The sequence below is a fragment of the Cyphomyrmex costatus genome, unplaced genomic scaffold, assembly GCF_001594065.2.
Source record: "Cyphomyrmex costatus isolate MS0001 unplaced genomic scaffold, Ccosl1.0 scaffold91, whole genome shotgun sequence".
Lineage (NCBI taxonomy): Eukaryota > Metazoa > Arthropoda > Insecta > Hymenoptera > Formicidae > Cyphomyrmex > Cyphomyrmex costatus.
In genome coordinates, this window is record NW_017280495.1 from 838,496 (window position 1) to 864,855 (window position 26,360).

A 26,360-nucleotide genomic window follows, 5' to 3' on the forward strand; every position below is an offset into this window, starting at 1 on the left:
TCTCTCTCTCTCTCTCTCTCTCTCTCTCTCTCTCTCTCTCAGATCATTTATGTAAGATATCTTTATATTATACATATCATTAAAAAATAGATTACCTTTTATCTTTATTATAGAGGTAGACATTCATTCTCTGAAAGCAGCACTAGTATGGTTGGGCGTAAAACTTATCGTACGAAAGTTTGGAATTATTATATTATAATAATGACTATGCGCGCATATTATCGTTAACTTGTACCCACAAGTTTGATATGATTCTATTTTCGTTGGAGCTTGCTCTCCCTTATAGTTCCCCCTCCAATAACCGAGATAACTTATACTTGGAGGAAAGAAATGTGATATAAAAAAGTCATTAACTTAATTTCTTCCTGCGGAAGGCGAATTATTTCTGCCCAATTTAATAAATTTTGATGCAGTTCTTTTGTTTGCATATTGCTTAAGCTATTCTTCATACAGCGAGTCTATTCTTTGTGCTCGGAACTTTCCTCCTGACTTGGTAGGTGTTAGATGTATTAGGGGCATTGTGTCGACCGACAACGCGCAGAAAAGTTTATGCAACTTACTATCTACCAATCACCATAAGAATATCGAGGATTCTCTGTTACGACGGAGCAAGTAATTTACGTGCCAATGGCAGTGGCGATAACCTCGTTTCTTGATGGAAGGAAAAAGACGCTTCAGAAAGTTGTAATTAATCGCCACGAAACGAGATAATTGTCATCTCACTATTAGCTTTCTCGCTGTCACAATGGAACAAACATAAAGATCTATATGTATGCAAGATTGAAGTAAACTTTGTAGTCGACTAATTTTGTAAGAATTTTCTTTCTTATATTCTGTATCTCTTTTTGAGGCAATCTTTTCGAAGCTGTCTATATATCATATTATGAAATATGTAGTATCTTGTATACATTTCATTTTCGTCGCAGATGCTTGCCAGCGTACAGCAGAGTTCTTTGAATCTTCTTATCGTGCGTCTCCTCTACTTTATTATTGCAGAAATTAAAAACTATCAGAACTGCTTATTCTATAAGTAACATAAATTACTATTTTATTTTAGATATTTATAATTAATACTGCATAAATTAGAAATGATGACTCTTAATGGGGAAATTTTTAATTCTTTATATTATAATATATACGACATATTTGAATTAATAAACTTTTATTTGTGCGAATTATGTAGGACGAATGTATTGCAGAATTCAGTTTTTACGGTAAAGTGTGAAGCTGATTTCATTTACTATTAATTCACGCGTATATGAAAATACGATTACAAACGGAGAGAGGAAAGGGATGGGAATGATCACAACTCTCCCACGAGTGAACAATCTGGAAACTTTGTATAATCGGATCACTGTGCTCGCTTTTGACATACAATACGATCGTTACATAACTACATTTAACAGAAAATTAATTTCTCTCTTTGTATGAAAAAATAAATACTAAGAGATACGGTTGTTTTACGTTAAAAATGTCAAAGAATTTTTAGTAAAGGTGATACAATGTATAAATCTCATTTTTGAAATTTTAGTTGAATTGAAATAAATCACTATAAATGACAAAGAGAGAATTAGTGGTTCAAATAATACTAATTAAATGTATAAAATATAATATAATATTGTGTGAAAAGCTGCATGAGAAAAAATTTATATTCGTAGGAGCTTATTAATTAAAGTTTTTTAAAAGACTCACTAAATTGCTGAAAAGGTTCTTGTATTGTCATTTAGAGTATCGTTGGTATTTGACTTTGAATATTGCATTATCTGATAGCTGGCTTTCAAATCTTCGTTTATATACACTATCACCGATTTAACAGTTATGCTCGCTAATAATGACTTCATAATAATTATATGGGTATGCTATTGAGCATTTGTGGTCTAGCTTTGAAATTCGATGATGAAGTTATGCCGTAACGCGAGTTTGGTGGATTTGTTTCAGTACAAGATTGATATCGCGTGCTTTTCGACAGAAACTGGATATATCCCTTGCTTTGAAATGCGTACTCCATCTCGAATCTCCATGCTAAAGACTAGTACATGCATTCTACATCAAGCTACCATACAGTCGCAGTTATTTGCTAATAGTTGTGTATTAATCGAATCTCTTCTTAAACAAGATCTATTAAGATTTATTGAAACATATTAAAGCTTTTATGTTATTAAAATACATATCTATGATTTTCTTCAATAATGATCAAATAATTTAAACACTTTTTTAAATTGATTGTTGCAAAAGCAACATGTTTTTAGAAGTAATGAAAGTACTTACTATTATTTATCATCAAGTTTCTGTTTTTGTGAAAATTATTGCAAGTAAAACATAATGTTAACTATTGCGCACTTCAAAAACTAGCATGATCTTTTTCTATGAGGAAGGTAATTAGTTTTCCCAACGTTTCTGCGGAAGAGTTTTCTCTTATGAAAAATTCTACTTTTTCTGTCAACGGAAGAACCATTATGACGCGGAAAGGCAACAGGGATTTTTCTCATAAAGCACATTTGATAAAGGTCTTATATGATTCAAGTTCGTTTCCAAATTGCACAAAAGCTCCGACGATCGAGGACAAAAAGCGTTTTCATTTTGCTTTCAGTGACAAATCTATCAACTAAATGATGTTGAGTTTTGTGGAAACGAACAATAATATTATTGTGTTAATATATATATATATATATATATATACCTATATATAATATTTTCAATTATAATATAAATTTTAATATCATAAAAAGGTAAAAAGTAGAAAAATTCTTGTTTTTTTTTTAAATTAATGTGTATGGCGTGTAATTCTAAACGTTAATTTTTTTAATAGTCTAATATTTTAGTTATATACATATAGACATTTAATGTAAATCTCAAATCTTTACTTTTGAGTTACGAGCCACTACTTATCCTGCACTATTACATCAGTTTAAATGTGCGTTGGATAAATCAGGAAGTCTCGAAGCTCTGCGATATCATATATAACCGCTTGATCGATAGCTAAGTGCTTGTAGTGACATGTGGTTCACCGATACAACACACAGAATAACATATGGCTCGTCGTGGACGCTGCGATTTAGGAGTAGTCGATTGAATGAATTCGCAACAACGTATATGAGTATATGTTTGCATGTGTGTGTGTTAGCGATGCATTATACAAATAACATCTGGCATGGAAGAAAGAGAGAGAAGGAGAAAGGGATATCGTTACGCGTTTCCACAATTCCCACCTCTGTGTTCTCGTTGATGAAATGCACGAAGTGACCATTATTGGTACATTTTCAACAAATTCTATATTGTAACGCGAAATAAGAGAGTCATGATACTACTTTTCTGTCAAAATGTCCTTTTTAATACGGTTGACTCCATGTTCACTCTTTTTAATGCATTTTTACAATATTTCCTATACAGTGGTACATCGCGATTTTTGTTCGTGAAGAAACGCGTTTGTTCTGAAATAATTTTCCAATATATTTACCGCATTCGCTTCAGTTTACTTTGGTAGAAATTTATTAGACCAGTTTTATTAGCAGTGCTATTGAAGAAATTAATATCGCTAAAGCCTGGCAAATTAAACTCTAAAGATATACGATCAATTTAATCAACTTATGTGTGTATGTGTGTGTATTTGTTCAATCTTTTTAATTTGAACTATTATTTTATTATAGAAAGATTATTTTTAATTATTTGTTTTTAATTTTCTTTGTGAGAAAAGATTTATAACAATCTTAGTTTATGTAACTGCTTCGAGTAACCGCAACACACATTAGTTCGTCAAAACATAACGAGTCTCACAGAATATATATTGAAATATTCATTATGTCTTACGGAAAATACGTAAGCGCAATTATGAATAACTTACACGCGTAACCGGTACTTCTATAGTTTTTCTCGTTTACCTTGATAAAAATTATCCTACATTCACATTATGAATGCTTAGATTTTCTTATAAGAACTTTGCACGCATTTTAAATTGTCACAAAACATAACAAGGATGATATAATGAGCATGAAATTACAGTTGTTAAGTATCTTAGAAATATCTTGTATCTCTATAATTGAAATATTAATACTATAGTTTAAGGATTGTAATTACTCAGATTGAACAACAGATTACATTAAAATAATGTTGTGCTTCTTATTTAGAAACACGTACTTTATAATGATGTGACACGACAAAATCTATGTAATTATTTGCATTATTTTACACGACGTTTTTCTTTTTATCAAAGAAAATCGCACGTAACAACGTTTAGCTATAAATTTCCGAAGTATACACATAAAAGAATACATACTGTATGGAAGTAATAATTACTTGTTTCAAGTATTTCGAAAGTTCATATATCTGCAAATCTATCATAAGCAAATTTATCACACAAACATCAAATTCAAAATATATTTTGAATCCTAATAAGTTTAATACTTCGCGATCAAGATTATTAAAATAAATTTGATTTGTTTTTATAAAGTCGCTACTGCGGTCAATATTTTATATTTTTCAAAAGAAAATACATTCTTGCAAAAATTTAATAATACATATCATTCTAAAATTTATAATAAGTATATTTTAAGATTATTATCAAGAAAATATTTTTTGTTAAAGATAATCGTTACTTAAAAGAAAGAAAGTAAATTGAGTAATTACTTTTTTTAGCAATAGAATGATATTTTCTGAGAGTAGTCGAGCGTTTTGCTTAATTAACTTCTGTTAACGATAATTTAAATTGCAAGAGGAGACATTTTTATTACACGCAGTTCGTTCCGAATGGATAGACAACGCATGTACTTTCGGTCAAACTGTTATTCCCTGGCTGACTGCAATCAATCATGCTAATTTGAGTCAAAGTGGAGAACGCATTCGAGCGTGTTCGGCTTCAAATCCATTCCGTGCATCGAATTTTGGGCACGAGTGCGACGTCAAAACTCCAAATTGATGTGCGGCGTAGTTATCGTGGTTACTGGGAAACGAATCTCGCGATACCTGATCGGACCGAGACAGTTCCGTTCAAACAAAACGTCATTCCATCCAAACGAATAAATATAACTGGATGAACGGCAGGATTTTGTAAACTCGCTTCCGCAATGCACAAAGCGTGCATAGATTATTGGTTTCCATTACGAAATCAAATGGCACTGACTGAATTACGAAAGATGCGCCAGTGCGCGACATGTGTGCACTTGCACTTTTTCTATCGTGCTATTATTTCGCGCTCTTGGAGTACAGTCAGCTTACACGCCCACGTATTTCAATCGTTAATTTTTTCGAGGGTAAAAAAGGCATGATCGATAGCCCCCGTAGGACGAGAATGTAAAGGCGCGGTTAGTCGGCGTTGTTGGCACGCGGCGTAACACATAATCGCTTTGTCGTGCGGAAAAATTGGAACGGAGCGTCATGCGGCTGTAAACCCCTTTTTTTCCTGAACATCCCTTTTTTTTTGCGTACAGTTCGCAGCGCGCTGCTAGTCGAGAAGTTCAATATCGATAAGATGGATTCTTTAGGATTGGGATTATATATGATACGCGCGCGCGCGTGCGATGGCGTCTTAATAAATCACTTGTCGCGTTTTACTGTAACGAGAAAATTGTTGCAATCCACAACGCGTTCTTTAATTCAAACTCATCTCGTTTCCAGTTCCTCGACATGACAAAAGCAAATAGTTTTATCGTAACTGAAAGGAATTATTTGGTTTACTCGTATTTCGTATTATTCATTAATTACGACGTGAATGATTAAATGTCGTGATTTAGCTTTCTCGTGATTTTGCAATCGTTCACTTGGTGATTCATTTCATAATCTGTTTACCTGCTGTAACTTTGGCGTACTGACTGTTCTTCTTGCCTGGTTTTACGATCGTTTCTCATCGTTACTCATGGAACGAGCGCGCAGGCAGATTAAAGATACTCTCTCGTGTTGCTTGGTACTTTTAAGCCAGTACCTGAGAGATAACCCGTCCAGAACTCGTTTCGTATTCGGTACAATCCTTCGTGAAACATCGACCGAGTCCGTTCCATTATGCATTCTGTACCATATCGTCGATCGCACCGCCGTTAATGGTGTCCCACGAGGTTCACAAGCTTCCTCGGAGAGACAAGATATCTATGTCGGCATCAATCAAAGTCTCGAAATTTTGGACTCGTGCGGATTTACGAAGAGTTATCGTTCGCTAAGCCGCGACAATTAATTCGCTAGATCCCATGTGGAAAATCTTGTTACGCTAGTCAATCTGCATGAGATATTGCGACGATATTACCTCCGATGTCCAGTTTCATTTACGGGAAACGATCTTGTTACGGAAGTATAATTAGGATACGTGTGGGCGAGTACGACTCGGATTACAGAGTTACGGCAACGATCATTACAACGACGGACAATAAACTTGCGTCAAATTGCTTCCAAAGGAATCAGATTATCTAGTGATTAGAAACAAAAGTATCTACGAAGAAATTATGACGAGGAAATTACAGGACGGTACCTTCTTGAGAATGAACAATCGTGTCGTGAGTTGTTTTAATTAGACTTTGTACAATTGGAGGCGCAAACAAAAAAAGCAATTTCCCCTTATCTCGATGAACATTTTTTTAAGGTTTTTATCAAATAATAGAAAGTAACTCCAGACATATATAAAATTTATGTAAAGACGAGTACAAAGATATCAAATAATTTCTAGATTTATGTAGGTATAAGTTTCATATGTAAAGTTTGCCTAGAATTCGCAACTTTGTCAGGAAATTAAACTCGAATTTGTTATCACATACGCGTATCGCGTTATATATTTCCGGTTCCGCATCTATTTACGTTGTCGTTAAGTTACTGACAGGATAATCGGAAATTGGACGGTTTCAACCAGATAATTAGAGCACTCGCTGAGTTGGAGCTGCGCGAGCTCTGGTAGTGGCAATCGTAATGTGACATTAATCCCAAAAGATTAATTAACAATACAACGTAATTGGCAATCGGTAGAGATGTAATGACGTATAGAGCGGCAACAACGAGATGATGCAAACGATTAGGAAGGGAAGTGAGATGAAAATATATTGATTGCTCGTTTGTTCGACATGCATCAATGACACACTTATTATGTATCTAGCTCGCTTTTATCGCAGAATTAATTGCTCAATTTCTCTGTTATTATACATGTGGAAAACGAAACTTGGTACTCTGAGTTTGTACACCCAATGTAATTTTCACTGCATTTGGTGAAATATCATTTTGGTTCAGCATAATATTGTTAATTTAGCGCTGTATTCAACTTTTCGATTTTATCTGTTCTACAGTCAAGACGAATCGATTATCTTTTCAGCTCTTTCGCTTTCTCACTTTCTTTTTCTCTCGATGTTACTTCTGAAAAGATTTTTAGGACGAGTCACAAAGTGACACTCGACTGCAGTAGATGGAACTCGAAGAGTTCTGAAGACGGAGAAAAGCTGTTTCGATCGGTTCTGCAAGTTGGTCAACAAGAGTCGCTACAGTCTAGATGATCGCTGAATATCGAAAAGGTGCCAATTGCACATGGATATATATTTCGCACTTATACACCGATATTTATTTCTGTGTTGAATAATCGGCTAATCGAGATTCCGTGAATTCCAGTTTCGTGCGCGGAATGTGAGAAATGCGTTTGCATTGAGCTGCGCCTCCGATCGCGTCGCGTAGATATGTGGTTATCGCATTGTGTATCCTCATGCGCTTGTAATATAGAGCTGTCAGTCACTTAAGGACGGAATGTTACGTATGTAGGTATATATTTTTTATCAGATTCATCATTATACGGCGCTTAACGAGGTGTATTCAAATAGTCAAACGATAATTATGCTCATTGTTATGATGCCATCTATTCTATTTTTATTTGTGTATGATAATTAATAAAAGATCTCGTAATACGCACGCGGCGTTTCAGAAGAATAAAGTACGAGACTGTTATCGATTGCTTCCCCAGTGTCAGTATCTTCTTCCTGTATAAGGCTGGCATTTTCAAGGAAAAGGTGTCGAGGAATGAATAGACATACACCTTCGCTTCGATCTCGGAAATATACGGTCTTTTAAAGCGGCATGCCCACCTGATTACAGTCTGTTGACACAGACTTGTATCAAAGAAACTGACCTTCCTATCGAAGAAAGGACTTCTTTTTGTAGTGATACGATACTCTGAAAAATTTACTCGAAGCGCCGAGGCCAGGCAAGAAGCTAGGGATTATGCGATGCATATTTTCTGTATAATTTATGCATAAAGAAGAGAGAAGTTATCATAATTAATTTGTTGAAAACAATAGCGTGAGGATGCAGTGAGCGTACTGTATAAAATAGCAGTTAATACAAATACAAAGTTCCGGAGCTTGAACAAGATTTTCGAGTTTTGTTTTTACTAGAAAGACTCGCAGATCACTTTGTTAAGTTATACCTCTCTGAGCTCAATAAAGATTTTAAAGCATAGAAAGTAAAAATAATTATAAGTACTTGTTATCAGAACATACGTAAGCATGCTAAAATACTAAATGAATATATATCGCGAAAAGAAGTATCTTTTTTAACGCGGATAATCAATAACTTCAGTGTTATAAGAAACATTCTTTATTCAGTGTTTTTCACATTCATTCAAACATGATAAAATCGGAATTACGCGCTTAGTATAATAGCTTTGTAATGCGAGACTGTTTGATCTACTTTTATGATCGTCTTTAACTTCTCCCCGATATGTTATAAGAACAGAACGTATCTGTTTTAAACGACAGCTCGTAACTTCTATCACTTTTACAATGACAAAGCGCAAAATTCTTCTCGATTTCCCCGTCGCGTCAGTTAGATTACTTTCTAGCCGTACGACGCGGAGATAAATGATTTCACGTGTCACTTCAATTTATACTTCCACTTTGTTTTCTTAGTATTCATTTATAATACAAATATTTTTTATTGTGTAGAAATTTTATTACTAAAATATGTAATTATATTTATATCAAACATTAGTTTTATTAATATATATCGGATCATTCGGTTGTAACCGATTCATGGATTAAACGTGACACTTTATTACAATTTGTAAAAGAATTAGCCAATAAATTATCACTTACCATATCACAAAACATCGTTTCAAAGTAGCACTTTTTGTGTGGAATTATAAACTCGTGTGACGTAGACATAACTCTGTTAGACTGGTTCATAACGGGATATTTGGTCAGTTTCCGTCGTATTCACGGCTTTACCGCTGAGTGTATTTTTGTATGACCGTTGTGTAATACTGTTGTGTATGCGCGTGCGTGCCGTCGTCGCGTCGTATCGAAAATGAACCAAGAAGTTCTGTTGCCGTAAAAATGAAGGTCAAGCGATTCGCGTACGCGAGCCGATTTTGTAATTATTATTTAATTCTTCCGTTCTTCGATTTATTCGTCTCGATCATATCGTTTGATTAGGTACACGCATTCGCGATATTTTATCCGGACTCCCTCGACGATGTCGTAATCGTCGTTATTATCTATTGGAATTATTTATTGATATATTTATTTCTCTCGCTGACAATAGGCGGATGCAATTGGATTGCGGGGGGTCGTCGGACAATATTCCGGAGTGGTCTAAATGCGATCGTATAGCTTTTAGCATGATACAGAGTTCATTGCTCCATTTACATCGTCCCTCGCTCGTAAAAGCGATCCTCATCACCAGTCATGTATAAACCATGCTTATTTCTGGTGAAGTGAATCCGATTCGTTCTGCATACTTTTCGACGTAGACGTGCAGTCTACCTTTCAGCTCAAGGACACATTCATTCGTCGTCTCGCGACACGTGATTCACTCACGTGCTCGGAAAGCTTTCACCGTAAAGAGGATGTGATGTAAATATCATCATATTATCGAAAAAAGTGATATTCCTTCGGTTACGAACGATCGCTTCCATACAATGGTTAGTCGGAATTGCTCGCACGCGATGACGAATATATTACGGGCATTTCCTGCTAGGGGCAGGTCTGCATTTACAAACTGCGTACTCGGTATACAATGTTGAATATTTGTGTACATGTAAGAGCTCATTTTACAATTCAAATTACTGCATTATCGACTTACAGCGGCTGTCTGTGTGCGTATGAAGAAAGAGATACCAGTTTTACGCGATATCATATTAAGGCAATACGTCTTATACTTGAAATATATTTATTATATGAGAAACATCCTGAAATCACCAACTTTAATTTAAAAAAAATTTTGTTTGAATAATTCTAAGTTAATCTCTTTTTAATTGAAATATTGAGGCAACAAGAGATAATGGGTATATTTTGAACAGTTGATTTAGCTTACTTTTTTTAAAAAAATGTTGGCAGTCCACTTTACTAAACCAAAAAATGTTCCGAACTGTTATAATATTGTAAAAATCGATAACTCACTGTTTCCTTTTATAAATTTTATTATTATGTTTTGGATTTTTAAATTAAACCTTTTTAACATTATTTTTTTTAATTTTACTGTTTCCTTCGTTCTACCAATCTGTACAGTCATACTATAATGGTTGAGTTATTTGCAGTTTATGACGAGTTCAGAGCACTTCTGGATTTAGTGGTTGCCAACATCTAGAAAAAAAAAAGAAGTCAAACTAACATTATTCGGAAGACGCAGTATTGACACGTTATCTCGTTATCTTGATACGTATAACTGTTTCGAAATTTATGTTTTTTAACTTTATCGACATTGCCAGCAGAATTCAATTACATAATTGTACCAAATCCCTATACATCGCAATATTGTACCATTTAGTGTTTCTACTAAGCAGTGGCTTAATTAAGATGTTATTGCTATTACAGTATGTTTATCCTTTGTGTATACAACGTTTCTGACAACGGCGCCGCTGTTTGACTTATTATTAGATTAGTGACATGGTATTTTTCGTTTGTTCTGTTTAATTAACATTTGTTGGCCCGCAAACGCAGAGGCGCATCACGTACCGTAGAACAATCCCCGAAAGTTGATTCGCGTTACGTCGTGTCGCATCGCGTTGCACCGCGTTGCAGTTGCGGAGTTGCGGATCTTGCGCGTTTTCACCGTATCACGTCGTTTCATAAATACTTGCAACGCCTCGTCGAGATACTATTATCGTTGTTATTATTTTAAAAGTGCATTGCAAGATGATTAAAAAGATGGGCGTTAGCGCACCGATTTAACGATACATTAAGTCCGCGTTATATTTCGACCTTCATCGAACTAATTCCGCTTTAATGTCGCTATTATACTCGACTTACATGCCGGTGCTATTTCCGCCGACTTACACGTGGCCTCCCGCGTACAAGCCCGCGCAATAAACACTCGAGGCAGTTTTTCTCTCCCTTCTTCGTTACCTTCGACATTACGCGGAGTTTCTCGCGTTTTACCTCCACATTTTCCCCATAGTATCACGACTCATGCGCGTTATTGCAAACGTACTATTATCTACGATTGATGGAATTGGCCATTTCTTTGAAATCTTTCTTTGAAATCTCTCTCTCTCTCTCTCTCTCTGTCTTTCTTTAATTCTATAACTAAATGTTTCTATTTGTAATCTGGTTCTGTACGCTCGTTGTAATTTTGCTCAAGCTGCTTATTCTTAGAGGGCCTCGCCCTAGAACGAAAATATACACTCTATCTATCTATCTCTCTCGATAATATAAGTCCTGGTAAACGTTCAGATAAAGGATCCTACTACTACACAAGAAACTTTCGACATTGATTTTTCATCGGTAAAAGTTTCGTGCAAAAGCTGCCCGAAATTATAATATTTTACGACTGATGATGACTTAGTAACTCGAATAGTTTCGTCATTATTAATATCTGTTTTATTAAATTATTAAAATTTTTTACCCTCAATTTACTTGTCTTTTTGGCCTTCTCATTGTCTATTCCTATTTTAGAATATGACGAGCCGAACTGTGTTTCAATTATAATATTTTATTTTTTAATTCTTCAAAATTTAATTTTAAATTATTATAGAATTCAAAGTTAAGAATTCCTTGACGTAATGCGATGTAAATTTTTTCTGCGGAATATTCAGAAGCGTGATGTGATTACATGTGAACGGATAAAAATTCTGTTGAGATAAAATTCTGTTGTTACATTCGACCTCGAGCTTGTCCATTAAGCTCTTGTAACTCTCGATGTAACTTTGATGAACGTCCACGTTGACGGTGTTTTACAATTGGACATGCGGAATCCTTCCTCGTGCACGATGCGATTGTTACCGCGAAGTGTTCTCTCTTCGGGTCTACCAATTAATTTTTCTAGTTAACGGACCGCCAATTGCAGGCCGAACACATCGATTCGCTCCTTGGGGGACCAATATCTACCAATAAACTAGCTGTCTCATTTGAAAATATCATTCATCTGGAGATAGAAATAAATGCAAATAAAGTTAAGATAAAAAATAAATAAAAGCCATCATGAATAACGATACTACTATTTACAAGACTCATTAAATAAAATGCTCAAATACGACTTATTCTTTATGTAAATTTAACATGTTAAAAGAGATTAAAATCCGTGGCGAGTCCATCGTGTTCTCTTCTTGTAAATCCAAGTGTGTAAAAAAATAAATAAATGTATGCGATTTTTCCGTATTAAAATAACACATTATATTGCATACAAATATAAATTTAACACATTTAACCGTGTAGTATTATATGTATATATATACATATATATACATGTATATCATTATTTTTACATTGAAAATTAAATAACACATATATTGAAATCATTTTTACATAAGATTTTTACGGTAAGATTTGCTTTGAATTAATACAAACACTCGTTGAAGAATTTGTCATGTTAGAACCTAATTAGATTGTTTAGTGGTTTTCATCACTACTCAACGTGTTTTAATCACAGGCTGTGATTTTATAGTGAGTTTTTGATTTTTAATTTGAAATGCCTCAAAATAAAAGATAAAATTCTTCGTTATTCAGTCCCGTTGAATCGAGATAATGGCTGCTATGCGGATGGCCATTGCTCATATAAATGAGATAGAGATCGTTGCTATGTATCGCACTTTGTGCGATGTGAATTTCCATGATTTTTTATTGTATAGCGGGACATAAAGTTTCGGTAGCGCGCTTCCTTTTCGTCATTTGAATTTCAAATATTCCGCCGGTACCGAGATACGCTGGGGATGCCGCAGCAGCAACGTTTCCTTCTTGCAACGGTATTTCCCTTCATCTTGGCTTTCCTTTCTTGATTACATTGACTTTTTCAGATTGGATATTGAGCTTCACTGTTTCCATGCTGTATATTATATTCCCTTAGAAATGGTCTAAATTGAAATCGACGATTTTAAAATGACGTATCGAATCTCTGTGCTTATCAGATTCGCTTTTTTCTTTTACTTGAGCATGAACAATAGATCAATTGCGTTGCAAATCTCCATAATCGCATTCGTGCGATTGTTCCGCGAGTTGCGGTGCATATTGATAAATTTCTCTCTTCGCGCCCCCGCGTTAAATTAGCTGCACGATATCATTATAAACGCCGCTGCGCAATTTACGGCGATCTATCGTGCGCGCGAGTCGAGCTCTCCGAAATTATTCTCTTTGAGAACGTAATGAGTGACCCCGCGGGCGCTTTGTCGCGTTGACGCGCGAGAGCTCAGCTCATCTACACTGTGTGGTGCATTGCTTACCGCAACGCGTTTCACCGTTGTTCAATGGGTGAGCGGGCGAGTTTTCGAGCTTTCAAAAGCACCGTTTATGGACGTAACAAAAGGCTCCTCGCGTCACAGGCTATGATTTCATTCAGCATCTCGCTGTAATTGCTGGAAATACTCGATAAAAGCGATACGACACCGACATATTGATGACAGGCTGTATACTGACAAAGTACCGCGCGGAAAGAGAGTTGCCTGCCACTGAAACACTTGTCATCTTCATTCGTAATCATGGAACGGACACTGTGGCGTACGACGAACCGTATGATCGTATATAGCAACTGGATCGAGTTATTAACACCAATCAGAGATGACGTGTTTATGTTTTTTTTTTTACGCGTGAAGGCGTACGCGCTTGCATTCCTAGTCAACGAAGTCCTTCAATCCGCATGTGTAATTCTTCTTGTGTACATTCTTCGAGGTTAAGTCTGACGTTTTAGCATAAAAAAATAGTTAACGACAAAAATTTTACCTAATATTGATGAATTCTAATTGTTAGATCTTTGATACCATCTGACAGTTTAATTAGATAATCATTCCGTCATTTGATTATATCGATTTTCATTGAACCTTTCAAAGTTTAATGCGGCTATAACGCTTCGCGACGGCATTGTTTCATAGATCAGTCGCAAGACCACCTTTGGTCGCAGCGCGCACGCTTCAATATCTCACGTAACCGCGAATGCAAGCTTTCATATCGCTCGAGGACAGATGAGGATGTCGCGCGTGCAGAACCTGAGAAATGCTGTTCTGATCGAGGCGTCTGCGTGAAATGTCCGAGTGTGCGTAAAATCACGTCGTCGAGAATCCCCTCGAAACTCGTCGAAGTGCGAGAATTAATGATGTCCGGCCGGCGAGTGATATGCAAAGACGTCGGTGTTAACGACACGTTCTGATGACGTGAACGCTACCATCGGGAGTGGAGTGTCGAGAATGAGCAGTCTCCAGGTACCGGAGCTTCGGCTTCCGGTGGACGACGGTGACGGAGGCGGTCCCGGCGGCGGCGCGGGCGGCGGCGGTGGTACAGCGAGGGGCACAGTTCCGTTATTGCTGGTTCCGCCGATCAATGTACCGAGGAGACGGCATTCTTGGATTTGTAGGTGAGTACATCGCGCCATCCAGAGAACGAAGTTTATCAGGGAAACTGTATGGAGAGAAATTATTAATTAACCACTTAACATGCGTCCCATGCGACCGTAACATGCGACCTCGAATTCCGGACTCATTCGCGCACGCCCGTCTCTCATATGCGAATTTGTTTTATATGTATGATATACTCTGAAATGTTTCACTATTAACTCCTTCGGTGAGTTCACTTCGTGAGTTGATGTACTTAACGGAAATGATCTCTCGTTCCTTGTATCTATATAGATTAGATCCATAAGATGTGCTGCAGATAGTGATACGCCCATTATGCAAATATGACAGTTTCATGTATCGCAATCGAATGTATATGTAGATTGTCTAATCAACATAGTATGTTATTATAGATTCAGAACTCAAAAGTAGCAGATATTTTGTTAGTCACTCTATATTACACGTTAATTATTTATACCAAACTATGAATTGTTATAAACTATTTGCAACTTTTGATTGAAAGACATCTTCGACTTAAGTAATCGAAACTGTTACTTATAGTTTTTTAAGTAATAACTTAAGAAGAATATGGTAAAAGGAAAGAGAGGAAGTCAAAGAGAAGGAAAAGGAGTTTTTGCAAGGAGAATTTGTTGTATTTTCTTTTCTCTTTTTTATGTACAAATATTATTTATTATTATCTAATAAAATTTTTTAACACAGTACATTTTTACAGAGATAAATGCTGCTAAAGAAATCGTGATTTATTTTCATGATTCATTTTTTTAACAAGAACCAAATTTAATTAACGTAAACTGTTAAATCCATAATAAATATCGAATTATATCTCCACAATTTGAGTTATTTTTAATTATTTCTTCATAGATAGCTTGGCTCTCTTAATTAGTATCTAATTTAACTAAAACAACAAAGGTCAAATAATTTAACGTATAAAATTGAATTATAAATTTGACTCAATCTTAGTTAGTTATTATTTACTAAGTGCATACAATAATATAGGAACGTTGTTTACTTAGAAACTAAGCAATTTAATCACTGCAGAAATGGATCGACTTACATTTTGACACAGATGGAAGTTAAAAATAACAAAACGTTAATTAATTAACTCAAGGGATTGGATTACCATTGCCCTTTAGGTGTTTGACAGTGTAAAATATGTACATACTTTAAGTTTACCTCTACGGAAAATACGTACACAGGCATAGTGATCAAGTTTCGGTTATTACAATGTGTAACGTGTAGATATTCTGGTTCCCTCGGGATCTTTAATGTAGAGTAATTGTACAGTGCGGTTTTAGAACAATTGTAACTGTCGTTACAATTTGGAGAACTTTATGCGAAAATAACTGTGTTGCTTTAAATAAGACCAAAATTGATTAATAGACTTTCTCATGACTATGCTGTCTGTTCTTCTTTTAATTCTCGTTTGGGTTAACAATGTTAACATCGGTAAAGTTTCTACGTTAAGCAGCTCTCTACTTTTGAATCCTTGTAGCAATTTAATAACAGTTTGCTTGCATCTTACTCAACTTGTTCTTTGTGTAAGCACAAAGTTTCATTTGCAACTGATTATCGCATAAATATTCCACATTACCGTTAACGAAGATTTGTGCAAAATATGTTGGAAGCGGCGGCCAACGTGCGTCATTATCCACTAATTGGTTTCATTGCTGCTGTGTTCATTTAATTTTAATTTTTCCCCATTTTACATACAAATATTTGCATATTAATTTCTCCGCATTTTGTTTTTACCAAACACAAAGTTGGCCCGTGGAAACTACATTACACGCATCGTCGAAATATAGTAGACTGCTATGTCTCGTTACATACATTGATTTGAAATTAATATTTTAACAGAAAAACATTAAGATTTTAAACAAATGATTTTTACAATTAATTATATTTAAATTGCACACATGATACGGTAATATTTTAAGTGTAGAAGAAAATCTTTCTATCAACGTAATTATTAATATGAGATCTGTTTGTTGTATGGGGAGAATTTTTTGTTCCTGTCGTACTGTTTTGTAAGACTTTTAAACAGGCTGCAAATAAAGTTATTACGAACTATTTGCGAGACATAAAAAGAAAGTATAAGTCCGTATTTTTCTTCTGGTCATCTGAGAAAAAGCGCGATCGTGTAGATTGCTATGGTTCATTAACTTAATCCACTTGTATGTGTGTGTGTGTGTGTATCCACTAGCGCTAGTATCTTCTGACTGGTTGGTTTTAGTTTGCCAGGTGATGTTCTATCTTGGATTTTCTAATTACTTCTACGGAGCTTCTCTTAGATTCTACGCGCGTTAAAACTTATGCGTTATAAAATTTACTGTACATTGTGAAGGTATTTTGTACGTATAGTTTATAATTTTATTACTGTTTTACTGAAAGACATACTCAAAAGCAGTTAAAGGAGACAGAGAACTATGTATGCGGGATCGTAAATGCACGTAAATGGCATGTGCAAATGGCCCCGCAAAAGGTGAGTCGCGTCATCATACACATTTGTACAAGACGTTCGTCGAGCGATAACAATTGACTATTAATACTCTGGTCGCGCACCACACAACACCAGATTCATGTACAATTGCCATGCGGCAACGAATTACTTTCGCGATTTACATATAGTTACACACTTTACATATAGAACTTTCAATATTATTTGATAATGTTTACTTTGTACGTCGCTGTGCAAACTAAAAAAAAATTAATTTTTTTTTATATGCGTTTTGTGTACAAAATTGAAAGAAAGATGATGACAAAGCTATAGGACATAAAAATTTGTGTACATTTTGTCATGCGAAAATGACACTATTATCTTATATAATTTAATTCCAGTATAATTCTCCCCTTCTTTTATAACAAACACGCTTGCCTTATCAAGGCAGTAAACTGCGTCTCACAAGAGATTGTATGTCCTCTTTTTTCCTGTGCTAGGATCTATCCTCTCGCGTGAAGAAAGGAAAACACGCTTTGCCAGAGGTGAATGCCTTTAAATTGCATTTTCTGCCAACACTTGCACGAGCCAGGAGATCCGACTGGAGAATCCGGTTATTATAGATCGCGATGCAGTTTGCACTTTTGTTCTTCTTCGTTTGTCTTCTTCTGTCGACTTCATTGTCCGCGTAGTGAAAGATAATAAATGACATATCATCGTATATATTTGATAACGTTGTTTGACCTGACGTTCAAAGTTTTCATTCAGAAGCGTTGAAGATAAAATGGAAAAATTAATTTCTCTCTAAGACTATTTTTCTTTGTGAGAAGAATTGCGAGAAGAACTCGATTAATTAACTGTTTTGTACATATGATTTTTTTATTAATTAAATCCGTTAACGTCAAAGATTTACTAAGAATCACTGAATTTATTTAATTATCGTCTAACGATGAATGATTGTTATAATTTATTGCGTTTAACATTTAATATAGTACTTTTATCTTTTTTTAAATATTGATTTTATAACACATTGTTTTATTGTTTATAATATTTTTGTTTTCTAATGTGTGTATTTTTAATTACGATTTAAAGTCTCTTTAATTTATTTCTACTTATGATCTATAATTTATTGTGATACTGTTTTTTAAACTGATGAAGACACACTAGATTATAATTGAAATATTTTTGTATCTTTTTCTAAATTGTTAAACAATAAATTATTTTATAATTATCTTTATTGCTTGTTTTTGACCGCTAATGTTAATTTTTTTAAAGAATTTATAATTTATTCAAATTTATAAAATTTTTATTTTATTGAATATATATGTATATTTATATTAAATTCATTATTTCCTATATATACAAATAAGATGTTTTTTTTTCGTAACGAGATGACACGAATTTATGAGGGAAAGTAGAATTATTTATGGTATCAATCCTTTGATGAGACATCATAAAATTTCAAATATATTCTGTTGACTTTATTAGTTCTTTGTCAAAGGTTGATCCGAAAAACAATACAAAAACAACGTTATACCATCTATCTTTTCATCATCTATGATTTATCAGCTTGTATAAATTGGTAATTCATCATTTCATCGTTTTATTCCCTTTTCTTTATTACCAAAAAATTAAAAAATTTGAAATAACTAATGCGTGAAATAGAAGGTTTGAATGCAAATAGTGTATACCAATGTTTCTCTCTAATTTCTCCACAAAACCAGATGATACGAGGATGTGGGCGTCGTATGTCGTCAACGACTTCCTGAAGATATATCATAGATTTTTGAAGTAAAGCAGAAGCACGATGTTTTCTGGTTTATTTTTCTCTTATTTTATTCTGCTTGCTCTCTCTCTCTTCCTGAGACAAATTGATAGCACTTCAAATCGATACGCTCTTACTGATCTTACTGATGTTGCTACGCTTTGATGTAAAATCGAAATGAAAAGATTGTTAGAGAGAGAGAGAGAGAGAGAGAGAGAGAGGGGGGGGGGTAAGGAGTAAAATAATATTGCGTTATTATATATCATTCCTTTTGTGAATAAGGATTAAATTTTATTGCTCTAAAGTGATAACATTGATAACTCCCATCTCTCTTCGTTATATTACAATTTTTACTAACTTATTATTATTATTAAATCGATTGATTCAGTTTCCTTTTTTCTACCTCTTCTATATATTTTTTATACCTTATATATATGTAAATATATTTAATATATAATATACATATAAAACATATTACACACAAGATATCTTTAAATGTGATTCTGTTTTTCAAAACAATTTTACATGACATAATGTATGTTTTTTATTTTATGTTTCAGGTAAGTCCAGAGCTCATGTTACTTCTTTCACTAAGATTATGTGAGTAACAATCCAAACCGGTATTTTTATCTGCCTCTGATAGCACTCATATTTTACGTCACTCAAGCCAAATACGCTGCGCTTTCGAAGCGAAATTTGTTGCTGCATATAAAAAGCAATATTAAGTGGCATCGACGGCGAATATCGATGATAAATTAAAGCAGTTTTAGCGGCGCTTGATCGAAACGAAGGGCCATTACGATAACGAAGATTAATACTTTTTAATTGGCTCCAATATTATATGTATATTATGCATTTTGCAGCCGAGTATAATGTTGTATAAAAAAATCAATTTATAATATCTAAATACTAAATGCCACGTGCAAGATGATATAGCCATGATGCGATTGTATAAATTTCCTCTTTTTTTTTTAAATTTTAACTCTGTGTATATTTGTTAATTGTGTTTCTCTTGTCATATTGACTCCGTGTTAAAAATGACCTCTTATATCGGAAAGAGACATAAGAAGCTAAAGATTAGAGGAAAGCGCTTTTAGTTTCTCTCCCGTGAGAAATGTGGAAGCTTTCTGTCGGAACGGCTCATATTCTTAACATCAACATGCGCAAAAACTCTGGCTTCGTTGACGTTGGCATGCAAGAGGAAATGGGTCACTTTTTTGGATGAAATATCAAGTTTTTTACGGTATGCTCAGCATTACGATTACATCCCTGTTATATCCGACAAAGTATCCTACATTGCCTGTGACTCCCATAGTCTATCGATTTCACACGCGAAGGTAATGGTAATTACACGCGTGATGTAATGACTAATAGGGTTACAGAATAATCGGGTTACAGAATGGATACGCGTACCAAAATGGCAAAACGGATAAATGCGTTTCATGTAGAATTAGTTTGTCGGATATATGAATAAACCTGGAGAAAATATGTACTATATTTCAGATATTTAAAATTTATAAAAGCTTACAAATATTTAACAATTTAGAAAAACATATTTTTGTTACCATGTGAGTCTTTGAATTTTTATTTATTTATTTATTTATTCCTCTTATTTCATATATTTTTTTATATTTACGTTCATTTTGTTCAATTCTTTTTGACATTTTTAATGATTAAACTTTACAGTAAATTTTAATTACTAATACATTTGACTGTGTGTGCTATACTTTCTGTATATATATAAATCGTTTTATATACGTTATCATATCAGAAACACTATAAGTGTATTGTGTACGACTATGGTTTCAACGCGTTCTTGAATCACCACATTCCGCAGGTCAAGTGCATCGTGTTGTTTTATTAAGTTCTTATTTATAGTCCAACGGGTTTTCAACTTCTCCTTCTCCTCTCTCCTTGCTTCTTTATTTCATTTGCTCTTTCGTCTCTTTGAGCATCAATATAAGTTCGCTCTGAGAGTAGGGGAATTGGAAACATTCCTTTGGGTTTTAACAAAAAAGAATTTTCAAAAATTGCTTTATGATATGTCAGTACTTCTTATACAAGCATGCAAATTGAATTTCTTTTGTTTTATACGAATGCTATTTGCTAAAATATACTACATTCGTATCATATATATACATATTTTGAAGTAAAAAAATAAATATTATTAACAATTTCAGTTACATTTTATATTAATTTATATAAGATACATAAAATATATGTATCTAAATCTGAATACATTTTTATCTTGTTTATTAATAATCTGAAAAAGATATAGCAGTTTTTTAAAAACAAATCGTAATGGAAAAGTTAATTTTGTTACATTTTTTTACAAAGACATTAATGACGTATCTTGCGGTCTATCTCATATTCGGTTTCTCATGTTGCAATGCTGTTCCATCGATTTATTGTGAACATATTTTATTCACATTCGTTTCCCCGCCGTACAGAGATGCGGCGACGTTGCATACATTTCACGGCTGAGAAGTTTGCAAGTTATTCTTCGTTCTCGAAAGGAAATTAACGATGCGCACCAAGATTAACATTCGTCTGTTATCAGTTGCTAAAAGCAAACTTATAAATATTGCTCGACGTCAGAATAGAATAAGATATAATGAACATGCAATGCAATAAGTATTAAGGAACATTGTAAGAGGTGGGAAAGAGAAAATGTAGATAATAAGTAAATGAAAGGACGTAATGAATTGTTAAAAAAGATGGAAGAGACCCACTTAGTAATTATTAATACATGTGATCTATGAGTAGTTAATTTTTTATCTCATTGAATGTTAATAACGGTTCATAACAATTGTGTAAAATGATATACAAAATGAAGTTGTAAGTTTTTTCCTAATTTATAAATAGTACCGTAAATTCTTATGCCCTAATATCGAAATTTACGTGGAAATTATTAAGAAAAATCTTGGAAAGAGAGAATTTAAGAGTTGAAATCAGTCTCGAGAATAGTCAGATAATGAAAATGTTTTATCAGTTCGATGCATACTTGGGCAAACAGAGATTTACTTGGACATATTTTCATTATCCGCAGCTGCTTAATCCGATTTGAAGAGATGTTTTTCTATGTACTTGCGCATTCACAATTACCTTTTAATCGTATATAACGAATAACGAAACGATAATTTTAGAATTTATGTTAAATTTACTTCGCAATATACATTTTGAAGTTCAGATTAAATCGTTGAATTTTTTCGTTATTTTCTCATTAGATAAACTTGCAATCTTATGACATTGCATTGGCTTAAATCTTCATTTTGTTATCCGACCTTATCGGAGATGGTCAGGAAAAAAAAGTTGGAAAATAAATCTTTTTATCGAGGTTGATAAATGAAGGTATTCCGTGCGCATGGCATTTTAACCATTGCGGGTGTTCGTTATTTTAAATAAAACGTTTTCATATACAAAGCCACATTTTGACCACCTTGTACATGGCAAAGAGAATGCAAGGCTACTAGGGTAGAGCTGGTCCTGAGGGATCGATACGAACCGTTGCCTACTACCGTTGCTGCTAGCTGCTACTGCTATTACTGCTGCTGCTGCTGCTGCTCTGCGCACATTCGCCAATAGGCGATAACCCAACAGTTCCGAAATGCACATTCGCGAAAGTTTTGCGCAAGTTACATCATTATTTTAGTTAAAAAATTAGAGTACTACGGAACTCACACAGAGCTCTTTTATCTCGATTAAAAATTTAAGTTCGTTAAAATTAAATTGTCCTTTATGTCCACAAACGTAAATAAATTTAAGGATAAATACACTTTACTAACAACGAAATTAACAGAATTAATAAAATTAACAGGGAGATCTTGATAAAAATGCTAATACAGTGTTATTGTAAAATTATCTTATCTATCAAATTGTTAAATTTGAAATTGTTTATTAAAAAGTGACATTTGAATTTTGCAACCAAATTCACTGTGAAGAGAAAAAGTAGAATCTAAAAAAAAAAAAAACAAATTGATTCAGCGCGGTTTTCATGCATATTAAATGCATTTTAATACAGTGCAACGTTCAATATCTATTTATTTTTACGTTTCAACAATTGTTGGTGCAAATTGTTAACAACCCTGTTAAAGACACTTCGTTGTCTTTATATGACTATAAATTGTAGTGATAGGACATTCTTGGTCATTAGCCAATTTAAACTTCTATATTTATCAAGATATTCACACGTGACTGGCAGTGCAGTAAAGTCGCTCACATCTTTCAATTATTCACTTGCTATTGTGATAAATTGCTCGTAATAGAAAATTGCAACGATAATCTTTACAAATCTAAATTTGTCAGTTATATATTACAATCAAGAAATTATATAAATCTTTTTCGCGACGGGGTGATATTTCTTTGCGTTAAGACTTTGTATTGTTCTTTTTGACGAATTATGCGCGATCAATTAATTACCATAATACACAGTCGTCTGTAATAATACTGTTTAATAACTTTAATCCCTCGTAGCGTTTGTATGCGTTCAATTTATAATGATGATTGCGGCTCCGTTGGTGCCGACTTAATGCACGCGTGACACACGTGTTGTCGCTCGCTCGTGTTATGCGCGGTCGAGAAATCGTGTGCTGCGTCATAATGCCTGCTGGCGACAAAAGTGTCAGCTGATGTTAATCATTGATGATTTGCATTCGTCACGCCGCGTTTCCACAAGGAATTATGTCGACGCACGATGTGATTCGATGATCTTGTTTTGTATCGCGATATCAGCGAACAATATGCGCCAATAATAAAAATAGGATAAATAATGTATTACATGAGAAACATATTCTTCCCATATTGACCGGTAATTACTTGGCGGGTGTATCGCGAACGGATATTATTTGAGCGAGCGATCGGTTACAAACTTAGAAAATGATTTCCCAAATGCAAATTTCTTGAGTTTTATTCCATCAATTCCGTCGATTTTCCAAGAACTATAAAAAAAAATGTCATAAGAACATTTAATTATATGATTATGCTGTCGTATTTTGCATTTAATAACTAACGCGTATGTCATCATCTAACAATGAGATACGCGTTTTTGCGTTGCGCTAATAAGTACGTCAGGCTTGACACAGCTATCGAGGGAGCAAGGCGAAGAGTGAAAATTTCATCACGGCGCGAAGCTCTCGTCGCGAATTTCCCTCGTTTGTAGTACATTTCAAAGTTTACGCATATACGCGCGTGTGAACGTGCATGCACATTCCGTGAATTACACCGTAATATCGCGTACACGATACAGCTACGCTGACGCTGGCAGGTGTAATGTTTGCGGAATTGAATTACCATTTGCCTACTCGTTGAGTCTAATTATACCGGGCGAGAAAAATGTGCATACGGAGTAGTGGATCGACGTGGCCTATTTTTTTGTCGCTTTATTAAATTATATTTATACCAGCAGATCAGCTTCTTTTTTTATCATCTCTCATACAACAATAATTAAGTGCATCCTATACACCAAGTTTTATTCAAATAAAAAATCTGGAAATCTTTACGTTTTAGTAAAAAATCTCACATGATCGAAATTTTTTTCGAAATGTACAATATCGTAGATTTATTACATAGAGATTGTTTTCAACTTCACAATTTGAAGAACAGTTCCTTCAATTTTTATTATTGTAATTTTTTATATTTGCTACTATTTTCTTACTCTATCACTAATTCTATCGCTTTAAATATTTAGTTCGTAGTAAGACGCTATGTCTTCTTGACTGCCGTAATTTTCTGAGAAATATCTTTACGGTTCTGCTCCGTGTATTACTGCGAGCGTTTGAGAAAGACGTTTTAACTTTGGAGCGAAATAGAATACGTACAGAAGTCGCGAGAGAATGACTAACGCTGTGTTCGAATGTAATTTCGAGATACCCGTTGTAATGTTGAAACTTGATTCCCGAGTTATCATATTTGACAATGTGTAATGACATTTTCCGGTATTATTCCGTTAACATCTTTCTCGTGTCTACTTCAGTTTTATGTTATTCTTACTCTGAAGTTTTATATTCATTCTCTCTAATGTTATGTCAGTTGATATGAATTGTTTAAATTTTACGGTAGCAAAATGTACACTGGAAAAAAAGTGTTACATTAATTGGAATTCAGGTAGATATAACCAAAAAATGTACAAATCAGACACTTTTGTATAGTGAAATCTATTAAATATTCTAGTCGAGATAACTATAAATTCGATTGTGTAATAAGAATTCTGATTTATATATGATCAGAATTCGTTCTGTTTGTTCTGCTTGTTAGTACACTCAAAATATTTTTTGCAGTATTACTGTTTCGACGCATATTTTTTAACAAATGTTTTTACAGATATTTATATTTAATATTATACATGAAATTTTATTTTATTAATATTGTTTCCACGTTAGAATTTTGTTCGCTACGCTGGGAAAATTTCTGGTTAAAAATGGACGAATCAGAAAATTCTAAATGTATTAATCAGAATTCTAGTCGAAATAACAAGTTCAATTATGATGAAATTCTGATTGATATCAGAATCTTTAAATTTATTCATTTCCAATCAAAAATTTTTTTCAGTGTACGGACATTTATATAATTTACATTGTACCGTATAATAATGTGCACATTCGACCTCACATATGCACGTACACGTATCGTAAAATACACTTAATGTTTACGAGCCGTTGTATCACGTGGTTTTTAACTTCATTTTACTTCGTGTCGTGATATATTAAAGAGGATCATAACGGGTTGTGTCGCCGTGCCAGTTGAGCTTACTCTCTGGTAGTTTTCAGAAAGACCGAAAGTCTTTTTGCACATGTCGGCAAAATCATACATAAAGCTTGAAGGGCGTATTATACCTTTGCCCTTTCCCGTTAGCATGTGCGTTCTTTGTATTCATTCTTTTAAAATTTTCTCGTAGTTATTGCATAGCTCACTGAGTAGTAAGACATTTGTCCTGTCCTTACATCGTGCTTTTTGCGTGTTCGTATTTCATTGCGATGAAATTATTCGTAATATCATTTCTTTAACAGAAGAGCCAGGGTAAGAGCCTTTTCCGTTATTCCCGTTCATACGATCAATTAAAGCTGATGGACCGTGATTGAATTTCGCTGCAAGAAAAATGAAATAAAAAATTCACAATGCATATTAGTATCAGAGTAACAGATAAAAAGTTGTTAGCAACGAAGTATAAAATTGTGACATTAATATGAGGATAATTTAATATTAAAAATAATAATTTATCGAGATTTGTTAATATCAATATCAGGATACAATAAAAATTTGTAAAAAAATCTTGTCGAAGAATATGTATATAGTTTTTTATACATACAATATGTATTAAATTGTCTTTTTGTATATAAAAATTATTAAATTATATTTTTGTACGAAATACTAAATTGAATTGTTTTAATTGTTTACAAAAATTAAATAACTTTAATATTATTATATTTTGAGGTATACGT

General features: G+C 33.9%; 1 protein-coding gene across 4 annotated transcripts in view; it reads left to right on the plus strand.

The window, feature by feature from the left end:
* The window catches only part of dnc (phosphodiesterase dunce), a 286,377-nt gene that overhangs the window by 82,005 nt on the left and 178,012 nt on the right, over positions 1-26,360 (plus strand). The gene's annotated exons all lie outside the window — the stretch shown is intronic.